We start from the raw sequence: 26155 nt of genomic DNA, 5'->3' as shown, positions 1-26155 counted from the left end.
AAGGTCCATTCCAACATGACCAGCCATCGCAGCTCCTCCCCTCGCCCCTTCGGTCCCAAACCCGGGGACTGGGAGAGTTGCACCATCCTGCATAGCAAGTTAGCGTCACTTCAGGCCAAGGGATTTCTCCCTCAGGCATACATGGTCCCGGTCCGAGCCGGTCTCGCCACCTATAATGGCGGAAAACAAGCGGAGAGCACCCCCAATCCTTCTAAAGGAGAGCGGGTGTGCCTCGTCCCCTATCTAATAAGGGGACTGGGATTTCCAATTCACCCATTTCTCCGCGGGCTTCTGGAGTTCTACGGCCTCCAGCTGCACAACCTCACGCCCGCCTCCGTATTGCATATTGCGGGTTTCGTCTCCCTTTGCGAGCTATTTTTAGGCGTTGAGGCTCATTTCGCGTTGTGGAAGAGGTTATTCTGCCTGGTGCCCCATTCTAAAGAGGGGTCTATATACCAAGTGGGCGGAGCCGAAGTATGGCGCATCGCCGGGACCGGATACCTATCCGGAACCCCGAAGAAGGCGTCCGAGGACTGGCCTTCGGAATGGTTTTATATAGATGATGTCCCGCTACCGGACCCTATCCGGGTCGATCTCCCTGAGTTCAACAGTGCTCCATTGAAGAAACGCTTGAGCTGGCGTCCGCGGAGCTCTCAGAGAGAAAGCGACAGAGACGTCCTTTACCTGATGGGCCGGATAAGACTGTTGGTTCATTTCGGACTAACCATGATTGGAGTCATGGCTGCATGCATTATGCGGGGGGTGCAGCACTTCAATATAGAGGCCACCCCATGTGGGATTTCAACGGGGAGGATGACGCCACCCGTTACGGTTGTAAGGGGCTGGCTTCAGCTGCCGCCCTAGTAAAGATCTTATCCTCTTTGTACAAGGGGGAAAAGGAGGAATTCCTCCACGTCAACCCGCAGGCCGGATTTACTATGTACGATCCTCCAAGTTGGGTAAGTGAACAACTGCGCTTGCCCATTTGTTTTGTACTCCCACGGTTAGATATGTAGTCTAACGACTTCAATGCAGGAACTGCGACAGGTGGTAAAGGATATAAACAGCCTCCCTCCACAACCCGAAGACCCAGAATGGTCCCTCGATCCGGACTCCGAAGAGGATCCAGACATATCGGTGGAGCTTATCGACGGGGTGTTCCATCAGCTAAGCAAGGACAATACCTTGGTAGCCATCACGGCTGATTACCCAGGGTTAATCCCGGCCTCCCAGGTGACAGAAACTGGAGTCTCATTCCCTTGAGAGAGATTCGACTCTCATGTATTCCGGTGTTTCTGACGACAACCGTGTTTTGCAGGGGAGATTTCCGAGGCAAGAGGCCGAACCTGCGGCGGCTAGCCAACGAGGGACCGCAGGGCCCCGTGGGGCAAAAAGGAATGTAGTCCGGACTGAGATGCCGATGCAAAGGTATAGCGCACCCTCTGCTTCCCTGGTGTTATTCTGTCCGGGCATATTAACGTTCGTGCTATCTTCAGAACAAAGAGACTTCGCCGGACTATATCCGGAGAGGTTGCCAATCGCGCCTCCACCAGCCAGGCTCCAACGTCTGGCCAGGAAGCGGAGGTGAGCACAACGCGCGCACCGGACGCTCCTCCGACAGAGGATGCGGACAGGCTGTCTGCCACAAATTCTGAAGTGGAGAGTGCCATGAACCATAGGCGTCGCCGGACAGTTCTACGCGATGCTTGTTTCTCCCAAGAGGCTTTAGATGCCTTTAATTCGGGAGATGCGTACCTCCGTGCCGCTCAAAATGGTTTAGCCAGAGCCACGGAGCAGTATGTAAAAGACATACGGGTAAGAAATTTTTGGTCAGATATATATATATACCCGTAGCCCCCGAGACTTGAAACAGTTAGAGCAACTGATTTAAGGATCATTTAATATTCAGGTTCTTACAGAGAAGAATACTGTACTGTCCCAGGAGCTGGAAAAGTTCAAGGCCCAACTAGAGGCCGCACTAGCCGCAGCAGGGGAGTCCAAAGAGACTCCCTCAGGTAAGATACACTTCGAAAGATTAGTATTGTGCGGTGTGGGTGCAAATCTGACAAATCATGTTGCAGATGGTGCCGGACTCGATCCGGAAAAGCAACAACTCTTACGCAGGCTAAAGGCCGGTGAGAGTACCTTGACAAAGGTGAGGCGAGAGAAGAATGATCTTCAGGATGCCAACACCAGGCTGGATGTCGAACTTAAAGATGTTCGTGACCAGCTGTCGGACTCCACGAAGGAGAATCAGCGGCTTCGATGCGGCATATTTAGTAAGTGCTTGAACGAACTTTGAAAAAAGAGTTCGGCAAGGAAGTCGACTAACAGAGTAATGTCTGTAGGTATGCTCACAAGTCGTCCTGCAGAGGAGATGCCCGGTTCTACGGGTGACCTTCTTCCCGAACTCATGCAACTGCACGAGCGAATTCGGCAGGCGATGCGAGGTGTTGCCCAAGCCTTATGGCCTGCCCACTCCATGCCCGAGGGCCTTGGAGAGCTTGCGGAGAAGCTGAAGGGAGCTCGGCGGCGCTTCCAGTTGTGGAAGATATCGGCCTGCCGACAAGGCGCTAGGGAAGCCTGGGCCATGGTGAAGACCCGTTTTACGAAGTCTGACCCAAACCACATGGCCGAGGTCGGACCAGTGGGGCCTGACGGGAAGGAGATCCCTGTGAGCTTAGTATACGGCCAAGTAGAGTTGGCCGTGAAGTATTCCCAGCAGGACTGTAAATTAGAGAGCCTGTTAGATGGTATAGAAGAGGAATACAATCAGTCAGAATGACTATGTAATTTTGAATTGACATGTGTAATGCCTTCTAGCCGGATTGTAGATCGTTTGTCGTTGCCGACCTTTTCGCTTCAACCTCGGGACCTGACGGTCCGGAGTGTGTCCGAATACCATAGCGGTTATATAAGAACCGTGGTATGCGTGGAGACCAGGCGTAGGGGTCATTAGTGCTTTATCAGACAAGTGCCCAACTAGTTATGTTATATTACATGGTTAGTAAGAAACATCTTCCAGAGAGAATAGTTCCGTTAGGGGTTCCTTTCGCTGGGAGGCATGCCCTAAAGTGCATGTCCGGACTACGTAAAAAGACGCAGAAAAAGCATCTGGGGGTGCATAGAATGAGTAAAAAGATCATCTTTTATCTCACTGACCGAATATTCCCTTAAGAACGCTAGCTTTCGGCTTCACCCAGTCTGAGGTACACATTCGGCTGACCCGGCAGTAACAATCGCAGAGGTGCTCCCTTTACCGCCTAGCCGAACAATCAGGAACGTAGGGGTAAGCACAGCAGCCAGGCAACCCAGCTTGGCCAAAACTTAAGTCATATCGATGCATATAATGGTGAAAAAAGGGTACATGCGGAAGTTGGACGCATGTGTTGGGCGTGAAGCCCGTATAAATAAGCTTCTGTTAAAGAAGCCCCCATGTTTAATGAGCACGAGTGGCGCGTCACTAGATGAGCCTTTAAGGGCTATAAAAGAAAAGAGGGGAAGGAGAGAAATGTAAGACAGAAAAATGCAAAAAATGGACAGAGGAAGGAGACGAACACAGAGTCCGGCGCTAGGCATAGAATCTTCGGAGACGGGTGGCGTTCCATGGGTTCGGCTCGATTCGGTTATCTGACGCATCTCGCAGGCGGTACGCCCCGCCAATCAGGACTTGGTCAATTATGAATGGACCTTCCCACTTGGGCTTGAGTTTGTCCTTTTTCTTATCCGGCAGGCGTAGAACTAGTTTGCCAACATTGTAATTTTTGGCCCGTACTTCTGTGCTTTGATATCTTCGGGTCTGCTGTTGATAACATGCGGAACGGGCTTTTGCCACGTCACGCTCCTCCTCCAGGGCATCCAAGTTGTCTTGCCGATCGAGCTCGGCTTTTCTTCCTTCGTACATGCGCACTCTAGGTGAGTCATGAATTATGTCGCAAGGCAGAACTGCCTCTGCGCCGTACACCATAAAAATGGTGTGTATCCGATGGTGCGATTTGGCGTGGTCCGCAGCCCCCATAGCACGGAGTCGAGCTCCTCTACCTAGTGCGTGTTAGATTCCTTGAGGGACCGCACCAGTCTGGGTTTAATGCCGCTCATGATAAGACCATTTGCACGTTCGACCTGGCCGTTGGTTTGTGGGTGATAGACGGAAGCATAATCGAGCTTGATGCCCATGTTTTTGCACCAGAGTTTTACCTCGTCGGCGGTAAAGTTTGTACGGTTATCAGTTATGATGCTGTGGGGGACGCCATATCGGTGTACGACCCCGGATATGAAGTCTATCACAGGTCCGTATTCGACCGTTTTAACAGGCTTGGCTTCTATCCATTTGGTGAATTTATCCACCATCACCAGTAAGTATTTTTTCCTGTCAGTCCCACCTTTAAGGGGTCCGACCATGTCAAGCCCCCAGACCGCAAAAGGCCAGGTGATGGGTATAGTTTGGAGTGCGGTGGGTGGCATATGGCTTTGGTTGGCAAAAAGTTGGCAACCAACGCATCGTTGGACTAGGTCCTGAGCGTCTGCCCGGGCCGTCGGCCAATAAAAGCCTGTACAGAAAGCCTTGCTAACAAGGGACCGAGCAGCGGCGTGGTGACCACTGAGTCCGGCATGAATTTCAGCCAGAAGGTTCCGCCCTTCCTCTTCGGAGATGCACCTTTGAAGGACTCCGGTAGTGCTTTTCTTATAAAGCTCTCCCTCATGGACTCTATAGGTTTAGATCGCCGCACTATGCAGCGGGCCTCGTTTTGGTCCTCCTGGAGTTCCTACCTAGTAAGGTAGGTTAGGAATGGTTCTGTCCACGGGGCGATGACCGCCATTATTACGTGGGCTAAAGGTGTAATTTCATTGGCAGAGCCTCCAATTGTGTCAGATTGTTCGGCGTCGAGTGGTGCGGCTGGGTCCGGGCTGTTATTTGCGGGTTCCCCCTCCCATGCTACGTATGGCTTGAACAATCTTTCCAAAAAGATGTTGGGGGGGGGGACTGCATCGCGTCTTGCTCCGATGCGTGCCAGGAGGTCTGCTGCTTGATTGTTTTCTCGGGCTATATGGTGAAACTCCAGCCCTTCGAACCGAGCTGACATTTTTAGGACGGCGTTGCGGTAAGCTGCCATTTTTGGGTCCTTGGCGTCGAAGTCTCCATTTATTTGGGATATCGCGAGGTTTGAATCCCCGCATACCTCTAGGCGCTGGATACCCATGGATACTGCTATCCGGAGGCCATGTAGGAGGGCCTCATATTTGGCTGCATTGTTGGAATCCATGTACATGATCTGGAGCACATATTGGACTGTGTCTCCTGTGGGGGACGTCAGGACGATGCCAGCCCCCAGTCCGGCCAACATTTTGGAGCCGTCGAAATGCATAATCCAGTTTGAATATGTGCCGTACTCTTTAGGGAGCTCGGCCTCCGTCCATTCTGCGACGAAGTCGGCCAAAACTTGCGATTTAATAGCTCGCCGTGGCTTATAGGTTATATCGAACGGGAGAAGCTCGATGGCCCATTTTGCAATCCGGCCCGTTGCGTCGCGGTTGTTGATAATATCGTTGAGTGGTACTTCCGAGGCTACTGTTATGGAACACTCTTGGAAGTAGTGTCGTAGCTTCCGAGATGCCATGAATACCGCGTATGCAATCTTTTGATAATGCGGGTACCATGATTTGCATGGAGTGAGGACGGTGGATACGTAGTAGACCGGCCTTTGAAGGGGGAATTTGTGTCCATCCGTTTCCCGCTTGACAACGAGTACTGCGCTGACAACTTGATGTATTGCTGCAATGTACAATAACATTGGTTCGCCGGTGTTCGGCGCGGCCAGGACTGGGTTTGTTGCCAATATGGCTTTTATTTCATCAAGTCCGGCCGTGGCGGCCTCCGTCCACTCGAAGTGTTCGGTGCGCCGAAGGAGGCGATAGAGGGGTAGTGCCTTTTCTCCCAAGCGGGAGATGAAGCGGCTTAAAGCCGCCACACATCCGGTTAATTTTTGTATTTGTTTGAGGTCCTTTGGGATATCCAATTGTGACAAAGCTCGGATCTTGGCTGGATTTGCTTCAATTCCTCTATCGGATACAATGAAGCCCAAGAGCTTTCCGGCTGGAACGCCGAAGACGCATTTTTCCGGGTTGAGCTTGATGTCATATTTTCAGAGGTTATCGAATGTAAGCCTCAAGTCGTCTACTAGAGATTCGACAGTCTTGATTTGACGACCACATCGTCCACATACGCCTCCACTGTTTTGCCGATCTAATTTGCCAGACATGTCTGGATCATGCGCTGATATGTTGCGCCGGGGTTTTTTAGCCCGAAGGGCATTTTGTTGAAGCAGAATGGGCCGTATGGTGTGATGAATGCTGTTGCAGCTTGGTCTGATTCTGCCATCTTGATTTGATGGTAACCGGAGTATGCGCCGAGGAAACACAACAAATCGTGTCCTGCGGTGGCATCGATAATTTGGTCGATGCGGGGGAGGGGGAAGGGATCCTTTGGGCAAGCCTTGTTAAGGTCTTTAAAGTCAACACACAGGCGCCAGGATTTGTCCTTCTTTGGTACCATCACCAGGTTTGCTAGCCAGTCCGGATGTTTTATGTCTCTGATGAATCCGGCCTCCAATAGCTTGGCTAGCTCCCCTCCCATAGCCTGTCTCTTGGGTTCGGAAAAACGCCGAAGGGCTTGTTTGACAGGTTTAAATCCTTTTAGGATATTTAAGCTGTGTTCGGCCAGCCTGCGTGGGATCCCTGGCATGTCTGAAGGGTGCCAGGCGAAGATGTCCCAGTTCTCTCGTAGGAACTCTCGTAGTGCGGCGTCTGCATCAGGGTTCAGTCATGCCCCGATTGAAGCTGTTTTATTGGGTCCGTTGGATGGACCTGGAATTTGACTATTTCGTTGGCTGGCTTGAAGGATGTGGATTTGGATCTCTTATCGAGTATCATATCATCCCTGTTAACCGTGGAGCGCAGCGCAGTCAGTTCCTCGGCCACTAAGGCTTCGGATAGCGCCTCAAGGGCTAATACGGCCGTCTTGTTTTCGGTGCGGAGTGCTATGTCCGGATCACTAGCTAGAGTGATAATTCCATTCGTCCCGGGCATCTTAAGCTTCATGTACCCGTAATGGGGTATTGCTTGGAAGATTGTGAATGCTTCTCGCCCTAGTAAAGCGTTATATCCGCTCTTAAACGGGGCCACCTGAAACGTGACTTCTTCGGACCTATAATTATCCGGCGTGCCGAACACCACATCTAGTGTGATTTTTCCTGTGCAGCGCGCTTCCCGACTGGGGATTATTCCTCTAAAGGTTGTGCTGCTTCGCTCGATGCGGTTCCAGTCTATTTCCCTTTTTTGAAGGGTTTCCTCATAAATGAGGTTCAGTCCGCTGCCTCCATCCATGAGCACCTTGGTGAGGCGAAAGCCGTCCACTATGGGACCGAGGACCAATGCGGCTGGTGCTCGGGCTGTTCGGAATCTAGGTTCATCACTTGCGTTGAAGGTAATAGCAGTGTCGCTCCATGGATTTATTGTTGCAACTTGATAGAATTTGGCGAGGCTGCGGAGTGTTCTTTTTCACATATTGTTTGATGCGAAAGTCTCGAAGACTGTGAGAACGGTACTGGTGTCCTCGGGCTGGCTTTCTGCGGCCTCCAGAATTAAGAGGTCCTCGCCAATTTTGGTCACCTGCCGGAGTATCCAACAGGCTGTGAGTTGGTGTGGCGTCCTCTGTACTGTGAATTCTACAGGGTCCATCAAGCCACCTTTCCAATACGGTTCCATGCCCTGTAGAGGGTTTTGGTTTTTTGGTGTTTATCCCGGGTGTCCTATGATGATGCACCCTCTTAGTTCGGACGGGATTACTATTCAAGGCCGGATTATCCCAAAACTTTATTTCGGTTTTCCAGGCGCTTTCCATCGCACAGTATTTTTGTACTATGGACGCCAAGTCAGCGAAGCGTGTAATATCACGACGACTTACGGCGTTAAGGATTCCCTCGTCCGTGCAATTACTGCAGAAAATTGAGATTGCGTCTCCCTCGCGGCAATCCTTTATCCTGTTCATAACCAGGAGGAATCTGGCCCAGTAATGATGTACTGTTTCCTCGGGCCTCTGCCTGATTTGGGAGAGATTGCTTATGTTCGGGTGGGCGGGTGTCGTTGAATCTGAAACCTCACCCAATCCAAGATTCGGAGGCCGAAGAGTTTCCGAACTCTGAAGTTCGGATTCTTGGATGTTGTCCAACGAATCTAGCCCGTTGCCTGATCCTAAGCTCAGGTCCTGAGTTACATCCTCCTCTCCGCGGGTATCTGGCTTGGAGGAGTCGGGAATTTGGATGTAGCTAGTCCTTAAAATAGATGAAGGGTCACCGCACTGCGCCTCTACCACGGCAACGTGGTGGGTGACTTGGGGAGAGTTAATTTCTCTTAGATCGGGTTTAAGCCCAACCTGGTCGTAATCCGTAGCGACCCCCAGGGCAGCGATGCGATCCAAGTGCTCGTTTATGGAAGAGAGCTCCATTGGATCTAGCTGCTCGACGAGCTCCGAGCTGACGTGTAGGTTGCTTTTGATGACCCGAGAGGTCACCGTCGGCGCAACAGCCAAACAGGCGGTCATGAGGAAACCACCTAGCCGGAGGGTTTGGCCGACAGCCAAGGCTCCCTTAGCAACGGCGCCGTCTTTAAAGACGGGAAGAGGCATCCTTCCTGATTGTGACGACACAGAGGAACTCTCAATGAAAGCACCAATGTCGGTGTCAAAACTGGCGGATCTCGGGTAGGGGGTCCCGAACTGTGCGTCAAGGCCGGATGGTAACAGGAGACAAGGGACAAGATGTTTTTTACCCAGGTTCGGGCCCTCTCGATGGAGGTAATACCCTACTCCTGCTTGATTAATATTGATGATATGGGCAGTACAAGAGTAGATCTACCACGAGATCAAGGAGGCTAAACCCTAGAAGCTAGCCTATGGTATGATTGTTGTGTATGGAGTTGATTGCCTACGGACTACAACCCTCCGGTTTATATAGACACCGGATAGGGTTAGGGTTACATAGAGTCGGTTACAATGGTAGGAGATCTTGAATATCTGCATCGCCAAGCTTGCCTTCCACGCCAAGGAAAGTCCCATCCGGACACGGGACAAAGTCTTCAATCTTGTATCTTCATAGTCCAGGAGTCCGGCTACCCGAACACCCCCTAATCTAGGACTCCCTCATGTTCCATGCCTTTCCTTAACGGAAATTGGAACCTAATATTCCCTTCCTTCATATCAATAATTGCACCAATCGTTCTAAGGAAAGGTCTATGAAGAATAATAGGACATGAAGGCTTGCAATCTATATCAAGAACAATAAAATCTATGGGAACATAATTCCTATTTTCAACAATAAGAACATCGTTAATTCTACCCATAGTTTTCTTGATAGTGGAATCCGCAAGGTGCAAGTTTAAAGAGCAATCATCAAAATCACGGAAACCTAACAAATCGCACAAAGTTTTGGGAATCGTGGAAACACTAGCACCCAAATCACACAAAGCATAGCATTCATGAACTTTAATTTTAATTTTAATAGTAGGTTCCCACTCATCATAAAGTTTTCTAGGGATAGAAACTTCCAACTCAAGCTTTTCTTCATAAGATTGCATCAAAGCGTCAACGATATGTTTAGTGAAGGCTTTATTTTGACTATAAGGATGAGGAGAATTTAGCACAGATTGCAACAAGGAAATACAATCTATCAAAGAGCAATTATCATAATTAAATTTCTTGAAATCCAAAATAGTGGGTTCATCAATATTTAAAGTTTTGACTTCTTCAATCCCACTTTTATCAAATTTAGCATCAAGATATAAATACTCCGAATTCTTGGAACACCTTCTAGGTAAAGGTGGATCATATTCAGTCCCATCATTATCAAGATTCATATTGAAAAACAAAGATTTAATAGGGTACACATCAATAACTTTTAGATCTTCATCTTTATTATCATGGAAACTAGAAGAACACGCTTTAATAAAGCAATCTTTCTTAGCACGCATCCTAGCAGTTCTTTCTTTGCACTCATCAATGGAAATTCTCATGGCTTTGAGAGACTCATTGATATCATGCTTAGGAGGAATAGATCTAAGTTTCAAAGAATCAACATCAAGAGAAATTCTATCAACGTTCCTAGCCAACTCGTCAATCTTAAGCAATTTTTCTTCAATCAAAGCATTGAAATTATTTTGTGAAGTAATAAATTCTTTAATATTGGATTCAAAATCAGAGGGCATCTTATTAAAATTTTCATAAGAATTGTTGTAGAAATTACCATAATTATTAGAGGAATTACTAGGATACGGCCTAGGATTAAAGTTTCCTCTATACGCGTTGTTACCAAAATTATTCCTACCAACAAAATTCACATCCATAGATTCATTATTATTCTCAATCAAAGTAGACAAAGGCATATCATTAGGATCGGAAGAAACACTTTTATTAGCAAATAATTTCATAAGTTCATCCATCTTTCCACTCAAAACATTAATTTCTTCTATTGCATGCACTTTCTTATTAGTAGATCTTTCAGTGTGCCATTGAGAATAATTAACCATAATATTATCTAGGAGTTTAGTAGCTTCTCCTAAAGTGATTTCCATAAAAGTTCCTCCCACGGCCAAATCTAAAAGATTCCTAGAAGCAAAATTCAATCCGGCATAAAAGTTTTGTATAATCATCCACAAATTCAAACCATGTGTGGGGCAATTACATATCATTAACTTGATCCTCTCCCAAGCTTGTGCAACATGTTCACGATCAAGTTTCTTAAAATTCATAATATCGTTTCTAAGAGAGATAATATTAGCGGGAGGAAATACTTAGAGATAAAAGCATCTTTGCACTTATTCCAAGAATCAATACTATTTTTAGGCAAAGACGAAAACCAAGCTTTAACACGATCGCTAAGCGAAAAAGGAAATAGCTTCAATTTAACAATATTATTGTCAACATCTTTCTTCTTTTGCATATCACATAAATCAACGAAGCTATTTAGATGAGTAGTGGCATCTTCACTAGGAAGGCCGGCGAATTGATCTTTCATGACAAGATTCAACAAAGCAACATTGATTTCACAAGATTCAGTATCGGTAAGAGGAGCAATCAGAGTGCTAAGGAAATCATTATTGTTGGTATTGGTAAAGTCACACAATTTAGTGTTATCTTGAGCCATCGTGACAAACAAGCAATCCAACACACAAGCAAACAAGAAACAGGCAAAAAGAGGCAAATAGAGAAAGAGAGGGAGGATAGAGAGAGAGAGAGAGGGCGAGTAAAACGGCAAGGGTGAAGTGGGGGAGAGGAAAACGAGAGGCAAATGGCAAATAATGTAATGCGGGAGATAAGGGTTTGTGATGGGTACTTGGTATATTGACTTTTGCGTCGACCTCCCAGGCAACGGCGCCAGAAATCCTTCTTGCTACCTCTTGAGCAATGCGTTGGTTTTCCCTTGAAGAGGAAAGGGTGATGCAGCAAAGTAGCATAAGTATTTCCCTTAGTTTTTGAGAACCAAGGTATCAATCCAGTAGGAGGCTACGCACAAGTCCCTCGCACCTACACAAACAAATAAATCCTCGCAACCAACGCGATAAGGGGTTGTCAATCCCTACACGGTCACTTACGAGAGTGAGATCTGGTAGATATGATAAGATAATATTTTTGGTATTTTTATGATAAAGATGCAAAGTAAAATAGAAAGCAATAAAAATAACTAAGTATTGGAAGATTGATATAATGGAGAATAGACCCGGGGGCCATAGGTTTCACTAGTGACTTCTCTCAAGAGCATAAGTATATTACGGTGGGTGAACAAATTACTGTTGAGCAATTGAAAGAATTGAGCATAGTTATGAGAATATCTAGGTATGATCATGTATATAGGCATCACGTCCGAGACAAGTAGACCGACTCCTGCCTGCATCTACTACTATTACTCCACACATCAACCGCTATCCAGCATGCATCTAGAGTATTAAGTTCGTAAGAACAGAGTAAAGCTTTATGCAAGAGGACATGATGTAGAGGGATAAATTCATGCAATATTATAAAAACCCCATCTTGTTATCCTCGATGGCAACAATACAATACGTGGCTTGCTGCCCCTACTGTCACTGGGAAAGGACACCTCAAGATTGAACCTAAAGCTAAGCACTTCTCGCATTGCAAGAAAGATCAATCTAGTAGGCCAAACCAAACTGATAATTTGAAGAGACTTGCAAAGATAACCAATCATACATAAAAGAATTCAGAGAAGATTCAAATATTGTTCATAGATAAACTTGATCATAAACCCACAATTCATCGGTCTCAACAAACACATCGCAAAAAGAAGATTACATCGAATAGATCTCGACAAGAGAGGGGGAGAACATTGTATTGAGATCCAAAAAGAGAGAGAAAGCCATCTAGCTAATAACTATGGACCCGAAGGTCTGAGGTAAACTACTCACACTTCATCGGAGAGGCTATGGTGTTGATGTAGAAGTCCTCGTGATTGATGCCCCCTCCGGCGGAGCTCCGGAACAGGCCCCAAGATGGGATCTCGTGGATACAAAAGGTTGCGGCGGTGGAATTAGGTTTTTGGCTCCCTCCCTGGTAGTTTGGGGATACGTAGGTATATATAGGAGGAAGGAGTACGTCGCTGGAGCAACAGGGGGCCTACGAGGGTGGAGGGGGCACCTGGGGGGGGGGGTAGGTGGTGACCCACAAGTATAGGGGATCTATCTTAGTCCTTTCGATAAGTAAGAGTGTCAAACCCAACGAGGAGCAAAAGGAAATGATAAGCGGTTTCCAGCAAGGTATTCTCTGCAAGTACTGAAATAAGTGGTAACAGATAGTTTTGTGATAGGATAACTTGTAACGAGCAACAAGTAACAAAAGTAAATAAAGTGCACCAAGGTGGCCCAATCCTTTTTGTAGCAAAGGACAAGCCTGGAAAAACTCTTATATAGAGAAAAGCACTCCCGAGGACACATGGGAATATCGTCAAGCTAGTTTTCATCACGTTCATATGATTCGTATTCGGTACTTTGATAATTTGATATGTGGGTGGACCGGTGCTTGGGTACTGTCCTTACTTGGACAAGCATCCCACTTATCATTAACCTCTATTGCAAGCATCCGCAACTACACCAAAAGTATTAAGGTAAACCTAACCATAGCATGAAACATATGGATCCAAATCAGCCACTTACGAAGCAACGCATAAACTAGGGTTTAAGCTTCTGTCACTCTAGCAACACATCATCTACTTATTACTTCCCAATGCCTTCCTCTAGGCCCAAATAATGGTGAAGTGTTATGTAGTCAACGTTCACATAACACCACTAGAGGCTAGACAACATACATCTCATTAAAATATCGAACGAATACCAAATTCACATGACTACTAATAGCAAGACTTCTCCCATGTCCTCAGGAACAAACATAACTACTCACAAAGCATATTCATGTTCATAATCAGTGGGATATTAATATGCATATAGGATCTGAACATATGATCTTCCACCAAATAAACCAACTAGCATCAACTACAAGGAGTATTTAACACTACTAGCAACCTACTAGTACCAATCCCGGACTTGGAGACAAGAGATGAACTAGGGTTTTGAGAGGAGATGGTCCTGATGAAGATGTTGATGGAGATTGCCCTGTCCCGATGAGAGGAGCGTTGGTGATGACGATGACGATGATTTCCCCCTCCCGGAGGGAAGTTTCCCTGGCAGAACAGCTCTGTCGGAGCCCTAGATTGGATCCGCCAAGGTTCCGCCTCGTGGCGGCGGAGTTTTGTCCGAGAAGATGGCTTATGATTTTTTCCTCATCGAAAGACTCCATATAGCGGAATATGGCCATCGGAGGGCCACCAGGGGGCCCACGAGGTAGGGGGCTTGCCCAGGAGGGTAGGGGGCGCCCCCACCCTCGTGGGAAGGGTGTGCCCCCCTGGTGAACTTCTTGCGCTCAGTATTTTTTATATATTCTGAAAACGTCTTCCGTGAAGTTTCAGGACTTTTGGAGATTGCAGAATAGGTCTATAATATTTGCTCCTTTTCCAGTCCAGAATCCCAGTTGCCGGCATTCTCCCTCTTTATGTAAAACCTTGTAAAATATGAGAGAATATGCATAAGTATTGTGACATAATGTGTAATAACAGCCCATAATGCAATAAATATCAATATAAAAGCCTGATGCAAAATGGACGTATCAGTAGGCGCGCCCCCTACCTCGTGGCTTCCCTGTTGGTTGGTTGACGTAGGGTCCAAGTCTCCTGGATCATGTTCGTTCTGAAAATCACGTTCCCGAAGGTTTCATTCTGTTTGGACTCCGTTTGATATTCCTTTCTTGCGAAACCCTAAAATAGGCAAAAAGTAGCAATTCTGGGCCGGGCCTCCGGTTAATAGGTTAGTCCCAAAAATAATATAAAAGTGCATAATAAAGCCCAATAATGTTTAAAACATGATATAATATAGCATGGAACAATCAAAAATTATAGATACGTTGGAGACGTATCACGCTGTCATGACCCAGGGTGGTTTCAGCGACGAGGCCCTCATGACAGCTCTCAGCCACCTGCTTGACAACAAGGCCCTGGGTGTTGGGTTCGTTGCCATGGCCAACGCTCACAGGGTGCTGTGGCTCAGGAGCTGGCTGGGCAAGCACTACTGCTAGAGTAGTGCTGCATGTGAGCGTGGATGATCCCCGACAGTGATGGCGGTGGCGACGACGACGGCGATGACAATGCAGACGTACATTTTTAGTAGCTAGGACTCAAAACTATTTGATGGTCAGTATATTTTGGTGAGGTTGTATATACTAACCCCTCACGCTGATGGTGAACTTGCGGTGGTAGGACAACACCCTCTTTTGGATGTGGTGGTAGGTTAACACCAAGGTAGTGCTAGGTAGAACTTGCTATGCCGTATGATCATGCATGCTTTACTTCTTCTCTTCTGCTCCATTGTTGTTTGTGTGCTACTTTGCTCGCTACTTGTGTGCTCCATTGATTTGCTGCTTCAACTCTTGCTCTTGTGCATTGCTAGGGCAAGTGGTATGCCGTTTTCATCGGTAATCGTTCAAGGGGTTTATAGTTCATGGGAAGAAGCCAGTGCGCAAGTGGCATCATATAGCAACACCAGCCATAGAGGGTTCAAGACTAGGCAGGCAGCAGAACAAGCTTACTCTGACTGGCTGGGAAAGCACAAAGGCAGCAGTGTTGATAGTGGCAAGGTTGGAGGTGTCAAGGTGGATCGTTAGTTTGGGATGAAGCTGAAGAACTTCATCATCTTCGCCCAGTTCATCGCCATTGTTGTGCTGTGACGTTGGTGTGCTAGATGTGAGTAAGCTTACCAACAAGGATACAAGATAAGCACAACATGTACGCCGTATGCAAGCAAACGCCGTGTTCATGTGCCGCTTGGGCCAATGCAGGCAACCAAACAAAGTGCACTTGCGTATTACCTAATGCAAGGACACTAGATGCAGGCAACCAAACAACTTGCAGATGGCGTATTAGGGTCTGTTTTTGCTCAACCAGACTGGGTTGAGAAGTGTATGCAATGCTGGAACTGTAGCAAACGGCAACCAAACACGCCCCAAGCATTTCCCGGGCAACACTGCCTGACGCACTTGAATAACCGAATAAACAAGTCAGCCAACCACTTGAAGATCCCCAACACGTGGGCCGAGGACGCTTCCAGGATAGCCCCACCCGCCGCCCGCCACCCTGGTCTCCCGTGTGCCACCCGGTGCGTGGGTGGTCAAACCCAAGGCATGGTCCACGAGATAAAGACGTCAGGGCTACATGCGAGAGGTGCACTCTGGTCGGCATGCGCGCTGCTTGCCACACATGCACCGGATATATCCATGCGTCCGGGCACCCCATACGTGGGTTAGCCTGGCCTTTACAGTATGAGGCCAATCAACCTACGAACAAGTTTATGAATGATCCGCAAGGGGAAAAGCCAATGCAACCGAAAAGTTGGGTGAACCATTCAGAAGATGTTTTCCATTGTTTCTGTGTTTGTACTGTATTAGTAGCAATAGGCAAGGACAAGCGTATCTTCTCACATTCACTAGTGCATGGGTAAGAATAAATAACTTGGTCACCTCAGCCCTGTGTTAGATCCGGATGCACTAGGTACGTTTTTCTAGTAAAGTTTGATCACCCCCTACCTCTGCATGATTACGACGTTCTCAATGCACGATGAAGAAATGAGAGAGTTGGCGGCAAATTTTTATACCAAGCTGTTCACATCAGAGGGCTCGGCGGGAACTAATGGTCTATTGGAAAACATTGCTCCAATAGTGACGGAGGAGATGAATGGCAAGTTGTGTGCGCCTGTGTCTGACATGGAAATAGAAGCTGCGCTATTTCAAATGGGGCCTACTAAAGCTCCTGGCCCGGATGGGCTGCCAGCACTCTTCTACCAACGACACTGGTCGTTGGTCAAGGACGATGTGTGTAGGGCTGTGAGAGATTTTTTTGGGCGGTGTGGCCGCGCCTGACGCGTTTAATGCACTTTATGTAATGTACTTTATAAAATTGCATCAAAAGTCCTTGCTAACAGGTTGAAGGTAATCTTGCCAGTGCTGATATCTGAAGAGCAAAGTGCTTTCGTACCTGGAAGGCTCATCACGGATAATGTCTTGGTGGCGTATGAGTGTGTGCATGCTATACGAACCAGGAAACGCAAGAAACCTTTGTGCGCGGTCAAACTGGACATGATGAAGGCATACAATAGAGTGGAATGGATTTTTCTGGAGCAGATGTTGTCAAAGTTTGGTTTTGAGCCGGGGTGGATTTCCATGATTATGCGATGTGTGACGTCTGCAAATTTCAGGGTTAAGTTAAATGGGGGCATGTCAACGTCTTTCACGCCATCTAGAGGGCTCCGACAGGGTGATCCTTTGTCTCCATATTTATTCCTGTTTTGCGTTGAGGGCTTCTCTGCATTATTAAAAAGAGCACAAGAGGATGATTTGATAAAAGGGGTCTCGTTTGGGTGCACTGGCCCCCAAGTGACACACCTGTTGTTTGCGGATGACAGTATAGTGTTTCTTCAAGGAACAGAGGGAAGTTTCCAAGTACTCAAAGACATTCTCACAAGATATGAAGTGGCTTCGGGTCAGAAAGTCAACTTGCAGAAGTCATCAATTTTCTTTGAGAAGGGCTGTCCGGACGATGACAAGGTGGTATTGAAGCAAGCTTTAGGTGTTCCAACAGAGTCCCTATCGGAGAGGTACTTGGGGCTGCCTACAGTTGTTGGGAGATCGAAGGAAGGGACCTTTAAATATGTGACAGAGACTGCGAAAGGTAAAGTTGCAGGATTGAAGGGCCAGGGGCTATCTAAAGCAGCTAGAGAAATGCAAGTTAAATCTGTTTTACAAGCTACACCTACGTTCACTATGAGTTGTTTTCACCTCACAAAGAAGATGTGCTGGAACCTGACTTCTATCTCTTCGAAATTCTGGTGGGGGTCAACGACTGGTGAGCGGAAAGTGCATTGGATAGCGTGGGACAAAATGTGCATAGCGAAGCGAGATGGTGGGATGGGTTTTAGAGATCCAGAAGCGTTTAATCAAGCTTTACTGGCCAAGCAGGCTTGGAGGATTGCCCAACACCCGGAGTCTTTATGTGCAAGGGTTCTTAAGGCTAGGTATTTCCCTGATGGTTCAATAAAGAATGCAACGTGCCCATCTGGTGGTTCATACACTTTTAGAAGCATTATTCATGGACGTGAAATTCTACGGTAAGGGGCTATTTGGCGCATTGGCAGTGGAGCAAGTGTAAATATTCACCATGACCCATGGATCCCAAGACAAGGAAGTCTGACACCACTGGGTGCAGATTACGTGCATGGGGTAACCAAGGTTCGTGATTTGATGCTGCAGTCTGGGAGAGCTTGGGATACACACATAATTGACAGCATGTTTTCCGCTGATGATGCCACGGATATTAAGCAAATAGCGATTGGTGGTCCGGAGATGGATGATTATTTAGCATGGAATCATACTAAGAACGGACATTTTACGGTCCGGTCTGCTTATCACCTGAAGATGGCCATGAATAGGGCGAAATCTGGACAGCCAGAATCGTCACTTTCCGTGGCGCGACACAAAGGATGGCTCGGGCTATGGGATACAAGTGCTCCGAACAAGGCAAAAATTCATGTTTGGAGGCTGATTATGAATGGGCTGGCTGTTGGTTCGGAGTTGCATAGACGTCGGATCAAACCCAGCATTTTCTGTCCAGTGTGCGGCAGGGAGGAGACAATCTTCCACAGATTTTGGAGCTGCCCATACTCGGTGCTATTCTGGAGGCAACTACGCTTGGAAAAGGGAATTCCGGTGGCGATCCCACCGGTCCACGTCGATTAGCGCAGTGGCGAGATGGCTGTTGGGTTGGTTCGCTGATGCACAGGAGGAGAAGGAGCTAATGGTTCAAGCAACATATGGACTTTGGCTAGCCCGGAATGAAACACGACAAGGGAAGAAGATCTCTGAACCACATGCAATAATAAACTCGGTGTTGATGTATGTCAATGAATGGAAGGCGTTTCATGGAGGGAAAGAAAAGCTGCAGAAGCCGGAGATCAAGGAAAGATGGTTGCCACCGGAGGAGGGTTGGGTTAAGGCAAATTTTGATGGAGCTGTTTAATTACAAACAAGGAGCAATGTGTGGTGTAGGTGCTGTCCTACGGGATCATTCAGGAGCTTTTAGAGCTGCTACTTGTCATCTCTTTGATGGAATCGCCGATCCGGAGGTTGCTAAAATTTATGCCTGCAAACGAGCTTTACAGGTGGCGGCCGAACTCAACACACCCAAGCTGCTGTTGGAGACGGACTGTGCTAATCTAGCAAAGATGTTGTGTGCGCAAGAGAAAACTCTCTCTGCAGTTGGACCTCTGGTGGGGGAGATCAAGGAGAGGATGAAAATGTTCCAAGAAGTGAAAGTGTCTTGTGTAAGGCGTGGTGCTAATGCTGCCGCGGATAAGTTAGCTAAAGTAGGGTTAAGTGATAGACTGTGTAAGGTTTGGTTTGCCGTTCCCCCAGATTGTATTCTAGGCATTGTGTCGGACGAGATTCCAAATTTCTTTTAATTAGTCAATAAAGCGGCAGTAGTTGATCCTAAAAAAAATACCAATATAAACTTCAGATGTTCTATTTTCAGAACAAGTCAGTTTACAAGTCCTACGCGTATATCTAGGTTGCCAATTTTATCACCCTAATATAAACTATATAACACAAAAATTATACCTTCTGAAAATAGAACATTTGAAGTTTATATTGATATATTTTTTGTAATATATAACTTGTATTAGGTTCGTCAAATTGACGATCTAGGGGTACGCGTACACCCTGTACACTGAGAGAGGGAGTATTCACTTGGCTCCTGTTGGCCGACAGAATCAATACGAAAAACATGCATGCAAGACACTAATGTGAGCGATGGGGTTGACTACGCTTTTCGTACACCGGGGACTGAGGAACGGTGGAGCACTTATTTTTTAAGTGCCCCTTCAGCCGAAGATGTTGGGATTCATTGGGCATCACATGGTCCAATGGTGGCAACCGACTGCATCACACATAGGTGTTGACAGTACGGCTGGTAAACGTCTATAAGTATTTTTAAATCTGATAGAGTTGTTCTGGCCAATTTACTCAATTTAATTTGGGGAAAGCTCGTTTGAACAAGCTCATGCATACGGTATCGTGCTGCTGAACGCTGCTGTTGAATATGCATTTCATAGAACCTGGCAGCAAAGAACAACAAAGAGTTCAGAACACAGAAAACTGGATCGAACTGAACCCATGCATAGGCCGGATTAGACAACACACTATGAGTGCCGACAGTCTCTTTGATCCGCCCACGTCGGCCATGTTTTGTCCAGAGCTCAACAGGCTGTAGAAATGATGGCGTTACTAGAATATATCGATAGACACCGAAATGATCGCCTTAAACCATCTGACGTCTTCAGGATGGTGGAACATGTAGCACGCCATTGCATTAAAAAAATTTATACTCTCCGAGGATACCTGCAGCAGCGTGTATCAAAACAAGAACCATTATCAAAACAAGAACCATTCAAGAGGTGAAATACTTGCATGTCAATGCTAAATTACCTTCAGAAATGACACTCCCACGGGCGACCTAACCCTCCTCTGGCGCTTCCGCGGGCGACAGAGGAGGCTTCTCGCCGCCGCCGGCCCCCGCCCTCTCTCCTCCTCCTCTTCCCTCGCCGTGCCCGGGCGCGCCGGCGGGCGAAGCCTGCCTGGTGTGAGCGGCGGCGGGGAGCCTTCTCCTCCTCGCCTGGTGAGGTCGACGCGGGTCGATCTGGCTCGGCCAGGGCGCGACGCTGAGCGTGGCGCGGCGGTGGCGCGGAGGGCTGCATGCGGGAGGGCGTGAGCGGCTGCGTGCTGCGGTGTTGGCGCCGGATGGATGCGTGCCGGCTGGATCTATCGCTGGGATCCCGGCCGGCGGCGCTGGTGAGGGCCGGTCCTGAGATTTCGGGGGCCGGGGCGGAGCTAGGAGCTGGGGCCTCTTAATACAAACGTAAAAATAATAATCAATGTCCTAGTGTCGTGTTTTGACATCAAATACCTGTGTAAATATCTCTTAAATTTAGCTCGTTGGTTTTAGGATGTAAATATACAAGTGTATAGCTACAGCCCACAACAAGAAACCAAAATATATCCTCGCCCCTTCAATTTGAACTCTGAATCATGTCAAACTTACCAAATTAAGCAGGAAATTATCTACAACTTTCATGTTATGTTCAAAATTGGTTCTCCATAGAAATAGACTAGTTCTTGCAAACATAAATTTACTAAAATCTGACAATTCATTTTTGTTAGAAATTAAAATCAGAAAATTCTGGTCCAACAACATTGTTTGATGATATCTGAATAAATATTAATCCAAATGGAGCAAATTCGGTTTTAGTGGACAGCTGTCAACAATCATTACAAGTCTATAATGTTGGTGTCATCTCAAAATTATATATGATTAGTGCTAGTTTTTAAAACACTGATCATGTTTGATGATTCAGATATCGAAAACAATTCTGAATATCGACTCCAATCGACAAACTATTTTTGTAAACAATCCAAACTTAGGAACTAGAGAATAGATTCACACAAAAAAAATAGAACAAGTACATATAGAAAAGAGGTTAACCTTGATCTTAGAGCGTCGATCCGAATTACTCCAGCCAGTTGTAGATAATTGATCAATTCCGATCAATCCAGCCAGTTCATTCATTGTACGCTATTGTTGGTCTATTCCTGGGGCCCGCTTGTGTCTGGCTCTGGCGGGAGGGCCCGGACGATACCCATGTTCGTGATTGCATCGAGCGCCCGACACCGGAGCAAAGCGGCGGCGCATCTCTGACTCTAATCTTGTGATCAGAAATTAGGGAAGAAAAGGGAGTACAGGGACGCAGAAAACATACATGACGCAACTGGGATCGGCCTGGGCGATCACGATTGGAGAAGGCTGCATCTGCATGTCCCCCGTGATTAAGCTGCCTCCTTGGGCCGTGACCTATAGGCTGCTGGATAACCCCCCTGTGGGGGCCCCTGGATTTGGGGGGCACGGGGCGGCCGCCCCTGCTGCCCCCCTCAGGCCGGCCCTGGACTGGGTCAGTGGCCCGCGGGCGGCCGCCCTGCAGTGGTTGGTGGTGGTGATGGCATTGGCGGCGGTGTGGGCTTCGACCGACCTTGCGTGCGGCGACCGTTGGCGGCAAGGGTGGTGGCGCTAGCTCGGGACTGCCTCTCGGGGTCCCGACATCGACGTGGGGTGCCATGGCATGGTGGGGCCCATGGCGGTGGTCTGGGTCGTTTCACGACGGCAGCTAGTCCTTTCCGGCGTCTGCCTGTCGGTGACCGCCCTTGTTGAGTTTCGATTCCTCTCCCCGTCGTTCGGGTGCTACCTTCATCGGAGGGTTGGCCCTCTCCCTGCGGCGCCCATCGCCTGTCTCGTGCCCGGTTGCGGGTCAGAGCTCGTCCCGCGCCAGGCAGCTGGACCGGTCTCGTCTCGCACCCAAAGCAGGACCAAGCTGGGCTCACGCCCGGCGGCAGGTGCTACCTCTTGAGCACTGCGTTGGATTTTTCCAAAGAGGAGAGGATGATGCAGCAAAGTAGCGTAAGCATTTCTCTCAGTTTTTGAAAACCAAGGTATCAATCCAGTAGGAGGCTACGCGTGAGTCCCTCGTACCTACACAAAAATAATAGCTCAACGCAACCAACGCGCTTAGGGGTTGTCAATCCCTTCACGGTCACTTACGAAAGTGAGATCTGATAAAGATGATAAATAATATTTTTGGTATTTTTGGTATAGAGATGCAAAGTGAAAAGTAAAAGGCAAAGTAAAAGCAAAGCAATAATAAAGTGATGGAGATTGATATGATGAGAAAGAGACCCAGGGGCCATAGGTTTCACTAGTGGCTTCTCTCAAGAGCATAAGCATTCTACGGTGGGTGAACAAATTACTGTTGAGCAATTGACATAATTGAGCATAGTTATGAGAATATCTAGGTATGATCATGTATATAGGCATCACGTCCGAGACAAGTAGACCGACTCCTGCCTACATCTACTACTATTACTCCACTCATCGACCGCTATCCAACATGCATCTAGAGTATTAAGTTAATGAAAACAGAGTAACGCCTTAAGCAAGATGACATGATGTAGAGGGATAAACTCATGCAATATGATGAAAACCCCATCTTGTTATCCTTGATGGCAACAATACAATACGTGCCTTGCTGCCCCTAATGTCACTGGGAAAGGACACCGCAAGATTGAACCCAAAGCTAAGCACCTCTCCCATTGCAAGAAAGATCAATCTAGTAGGCCAAACCAAACTCATAATTCGAAGAGACTTGCAAAGATAACCAATCATACATAAAAGAATTCAAAGAAGATTCAAATATTATTCATAGATAGACTTGATCATAAACTCACAATTCATCGGTCTCAACAAACACACCGCAAAAAGAAGATTATATCTAATAGATCTCCACAAGAGAGGGGGAGAACATTGTATTGAGATCCAAAAAGAGAGAAGCCATCTAGCTACTAACACTACTAGGGAAAAGGCTAGCAGCAGTGCGGGTTTTAGGTGTATCAGTAGCACGGGTACCGGCGCTACTAATAAGGCGCTACAGCTAATAGTTAGTAGTAGCGTGGGAGGAACCCGCGCTACTACTAACTTTGTTAGTAGTAGCGTGTGCCACCCACGCTACTGCTATTACAGACTCGTGCTACTACTAATGAAGTAGTAATAGCGTGCCTACAATACCAGCGCTACTAGTATCCTAAATACTAGTAGGGCACTTTTTTCCCAACGCTACTAGTAGAAAATTAGGAATTACAAAAATAAAAATAGAGGCAGTATTCATGAATGGAGATCAGAGACACGTACAAGTGAAAAATAAATTTAACAGAACCATCTTAACACTTGTAGTGTTCATGGATGCATCATTCAACATCTCAACTCGAAGAGATCACGAGGACACACACAACCATCATAGGTTGGTACCTTCCCTAGCGTTTCACCACCAACCTAACCAGACCACTTCTCTAGATGTATGTACAAAGCGTCGAGGTCCTCCACCTTGAGGAACTCCGGACGGTGGCGTCGTCCTCCACCTCGGCGACGTCCGGACGGTGGCGTCGAGGTCCTCCACTCCGGGGACCTCCTACGTCGCAATCACCTGGACAATAATCTGTATGACGCGATCGTGGGGCTTCACGGTGAAGTCTGCCTCCGAGTAGTTGAAGAGCACGACTCCCATCGGGCCGCAGTAGTCCTCGTCGATGACCCTGCACCCAGTCGAGAAAGCGAAAACTTGTTAGTTAGCTCCTTCTTGCGTAGGGTTCACGGAAGGGTCCAGGCTTGGAAGATTGAAAATAAATTAAAAGAGAAATGTATTCAAGATAATAACACACAACAATTAGATTGAAAACAAAGAAAGCACATGTGCACGCTGCCCTTGCCCCCGGTCACTGGCTATATCCCAGTCTCGCACGTCCTCGGCTAGGATTTCATGGTTGTTGAACCTTTTTGCTCTGCAGGGAAGCATTATGGACAAGATCAAAGATAGTTTAAGAGACAGACCATAATCCCAGTTCGCTACAGGATACCATTTCAGCTTTAAATTACTGAAAATATCTTAATACAGGCGAACATGTGTTCACCTTTCTGATCTGCAGCAGCTTCACCTGCATCATATTTGGTTACACCTTCTGCCTCAGCCACACCGTTGACAACATCATGACGCTGTCATTTGCAGGTGCAAGAAACCCATCAGATGAATCACAGTATGTACAGTATGAGCAGTGCAAAATAGAAACATCTCTTGTCCTAATTTACCAGTTAGCATCATGGTACATGTGAGAGTTGATTGCAACAGTCACAGGGATCAAAAGGAACAACAGGATAAAATAGCAAAGCATATATCATATGGACACATAGAACTAAACGAGCAAGGATGTTCATTCAGGTTCAGAGGCAATCGACAAGATTACTAGTGAGGCATGGCCCTCTCGCATTTCCACCGATTAACACAACTGGCTAAGACGACGACGCGCACAGTGCAGCCTAGGCCCTCTCGCCACGGATGAGGCGTGCGAGCTGCAGAACAAAGTCTTGGTACTGTGCATATTCACTGAAGGTTAAATATTTTTTTTACTGAAATCCCAGCTGCAGAACAAAGAAATCACCTACTGCTGGTAGCAAAACCAATATGTTTATGAGGAATATATAGATGTTTCAAATCAAAAGACCAAGTAGAATAGATAAATTTAGTCAGGGATCTGTTGTAGCATGGCAAACCCCTTGTTTCTAAATAACATGTATGCTAGTCTGTAGAGCTAGTTCACTGGGATTATTACTATGGTTTGTATGCTGGTTCACTTTCCATGAATTTCCCTCTAATTCAGCTTATCGACGGATGATTTTTTTAAGAGAAAACTAACTTTACATATACGTCACACATAGAAAAGGTCATATGCCATAAGTTTTTTCTGTTAATTAGTGTGCTATCGCAAGAAAACTTAAATGAGAATGTACAAAAAGTAAAAAAAATCCTGCAAGTCATAATATGGCTAGTCTGTACGTACTGGAACTGAACCACTTTGAATAATAAAAGCATCAGCAGGCAAAGACCAGAAGATCAGAATCTATTGTCTCTAAGGGCTTAGATCTCAAAGAATATATAAGATGCGTATGTAAAATATGGCAAAAGGGGAACATACCATGCATGGAGTCGCTGTTATGAAATTTCAGTTATCTCACCAGTCCGATGTAGTTTTTCCGCTCGGCAGCGTCCACCGTCCACGTAGTTTCTCCACTCGGCAGCGTCCGCCGACGGCGGCGGCCTCCTGATTTGCTAACCTGCCATCGGTATGCCTCCTCCGCTGCATCGTCCATCACTCATCTATGAGAAATAAATTAGATGTTGGATCTTCATATGTTCAGAACTTGGAACTAAAAAGATTAAAATTCTACTCAAAAGAAAAAAGATTAAAAGTTTGTGGTGAGACGGGATCAGAAAGAGCCGGGAGATCCTGGATCGAGTCATATAGCTTTTCTATATTGGTTACAACTTGTGAAGCGGCGGCGACGATGCCGGCGTGGAGCCGCGGGGCCTCCCGATCTCATCCTCCGCCTTGACTCCCGGCCTCTGCACGGTCGGCACTACACATTGGGAAAAAAAACTCCCGCACGAACTGAGCATTTGCAGATGATACAACATGATAGTTGCCTACAATAATCTGTACACGTTCGATTTAGATGAGGACCACAGCTCCACGGCGGTGAGGGTCGCTCATAAACGTTGATTTATATCTCTGCTGAAAGTTTCAGGCTGTCACTAATTTTTACGGCACCCAGCAAGCAGCAGGAATAATAAGATTACCAGCCAACTGATGATGAGAGATCATAGAGAAGAGTGGAGGGGCTTACTAGAGGCGCGGGCAGGCATGGGAAGCCAACCAGGAGCAGGCCAAACGTCTCCACTCCGAGGTACGGCCAGCATCAATGCCGGTGTGCGCCGCGCCGCTCCGCTGGCTAGGGTTGGGCACTGGTGGTGTCTGCCGCGTGCCTGCACCTGCGTGTTGAAGGGAACGACG

Source organism: Triticum dicoccoides, chromosome 1A, assembly GCF_002162155.2.
Source record: "Triticum dicoccoides isolate Atlit2015 ecotype Zavitan chromosome 1A, WEW_v2.0, whole genome shotgun sequence".
In the NCBI taxonomy this organism is placed as follows: domain Eukaryota; kingdom Viridiplantae; phylum Streptophyta; class Magnoliopsida; order Poales; family Poaceae; genus Triticum; species Triticum dicoccoides.
The sequence above is the reverse complement of the archived record's forward strand: the minus strand, read 5'-3'. Positions refer to the sequence as shown.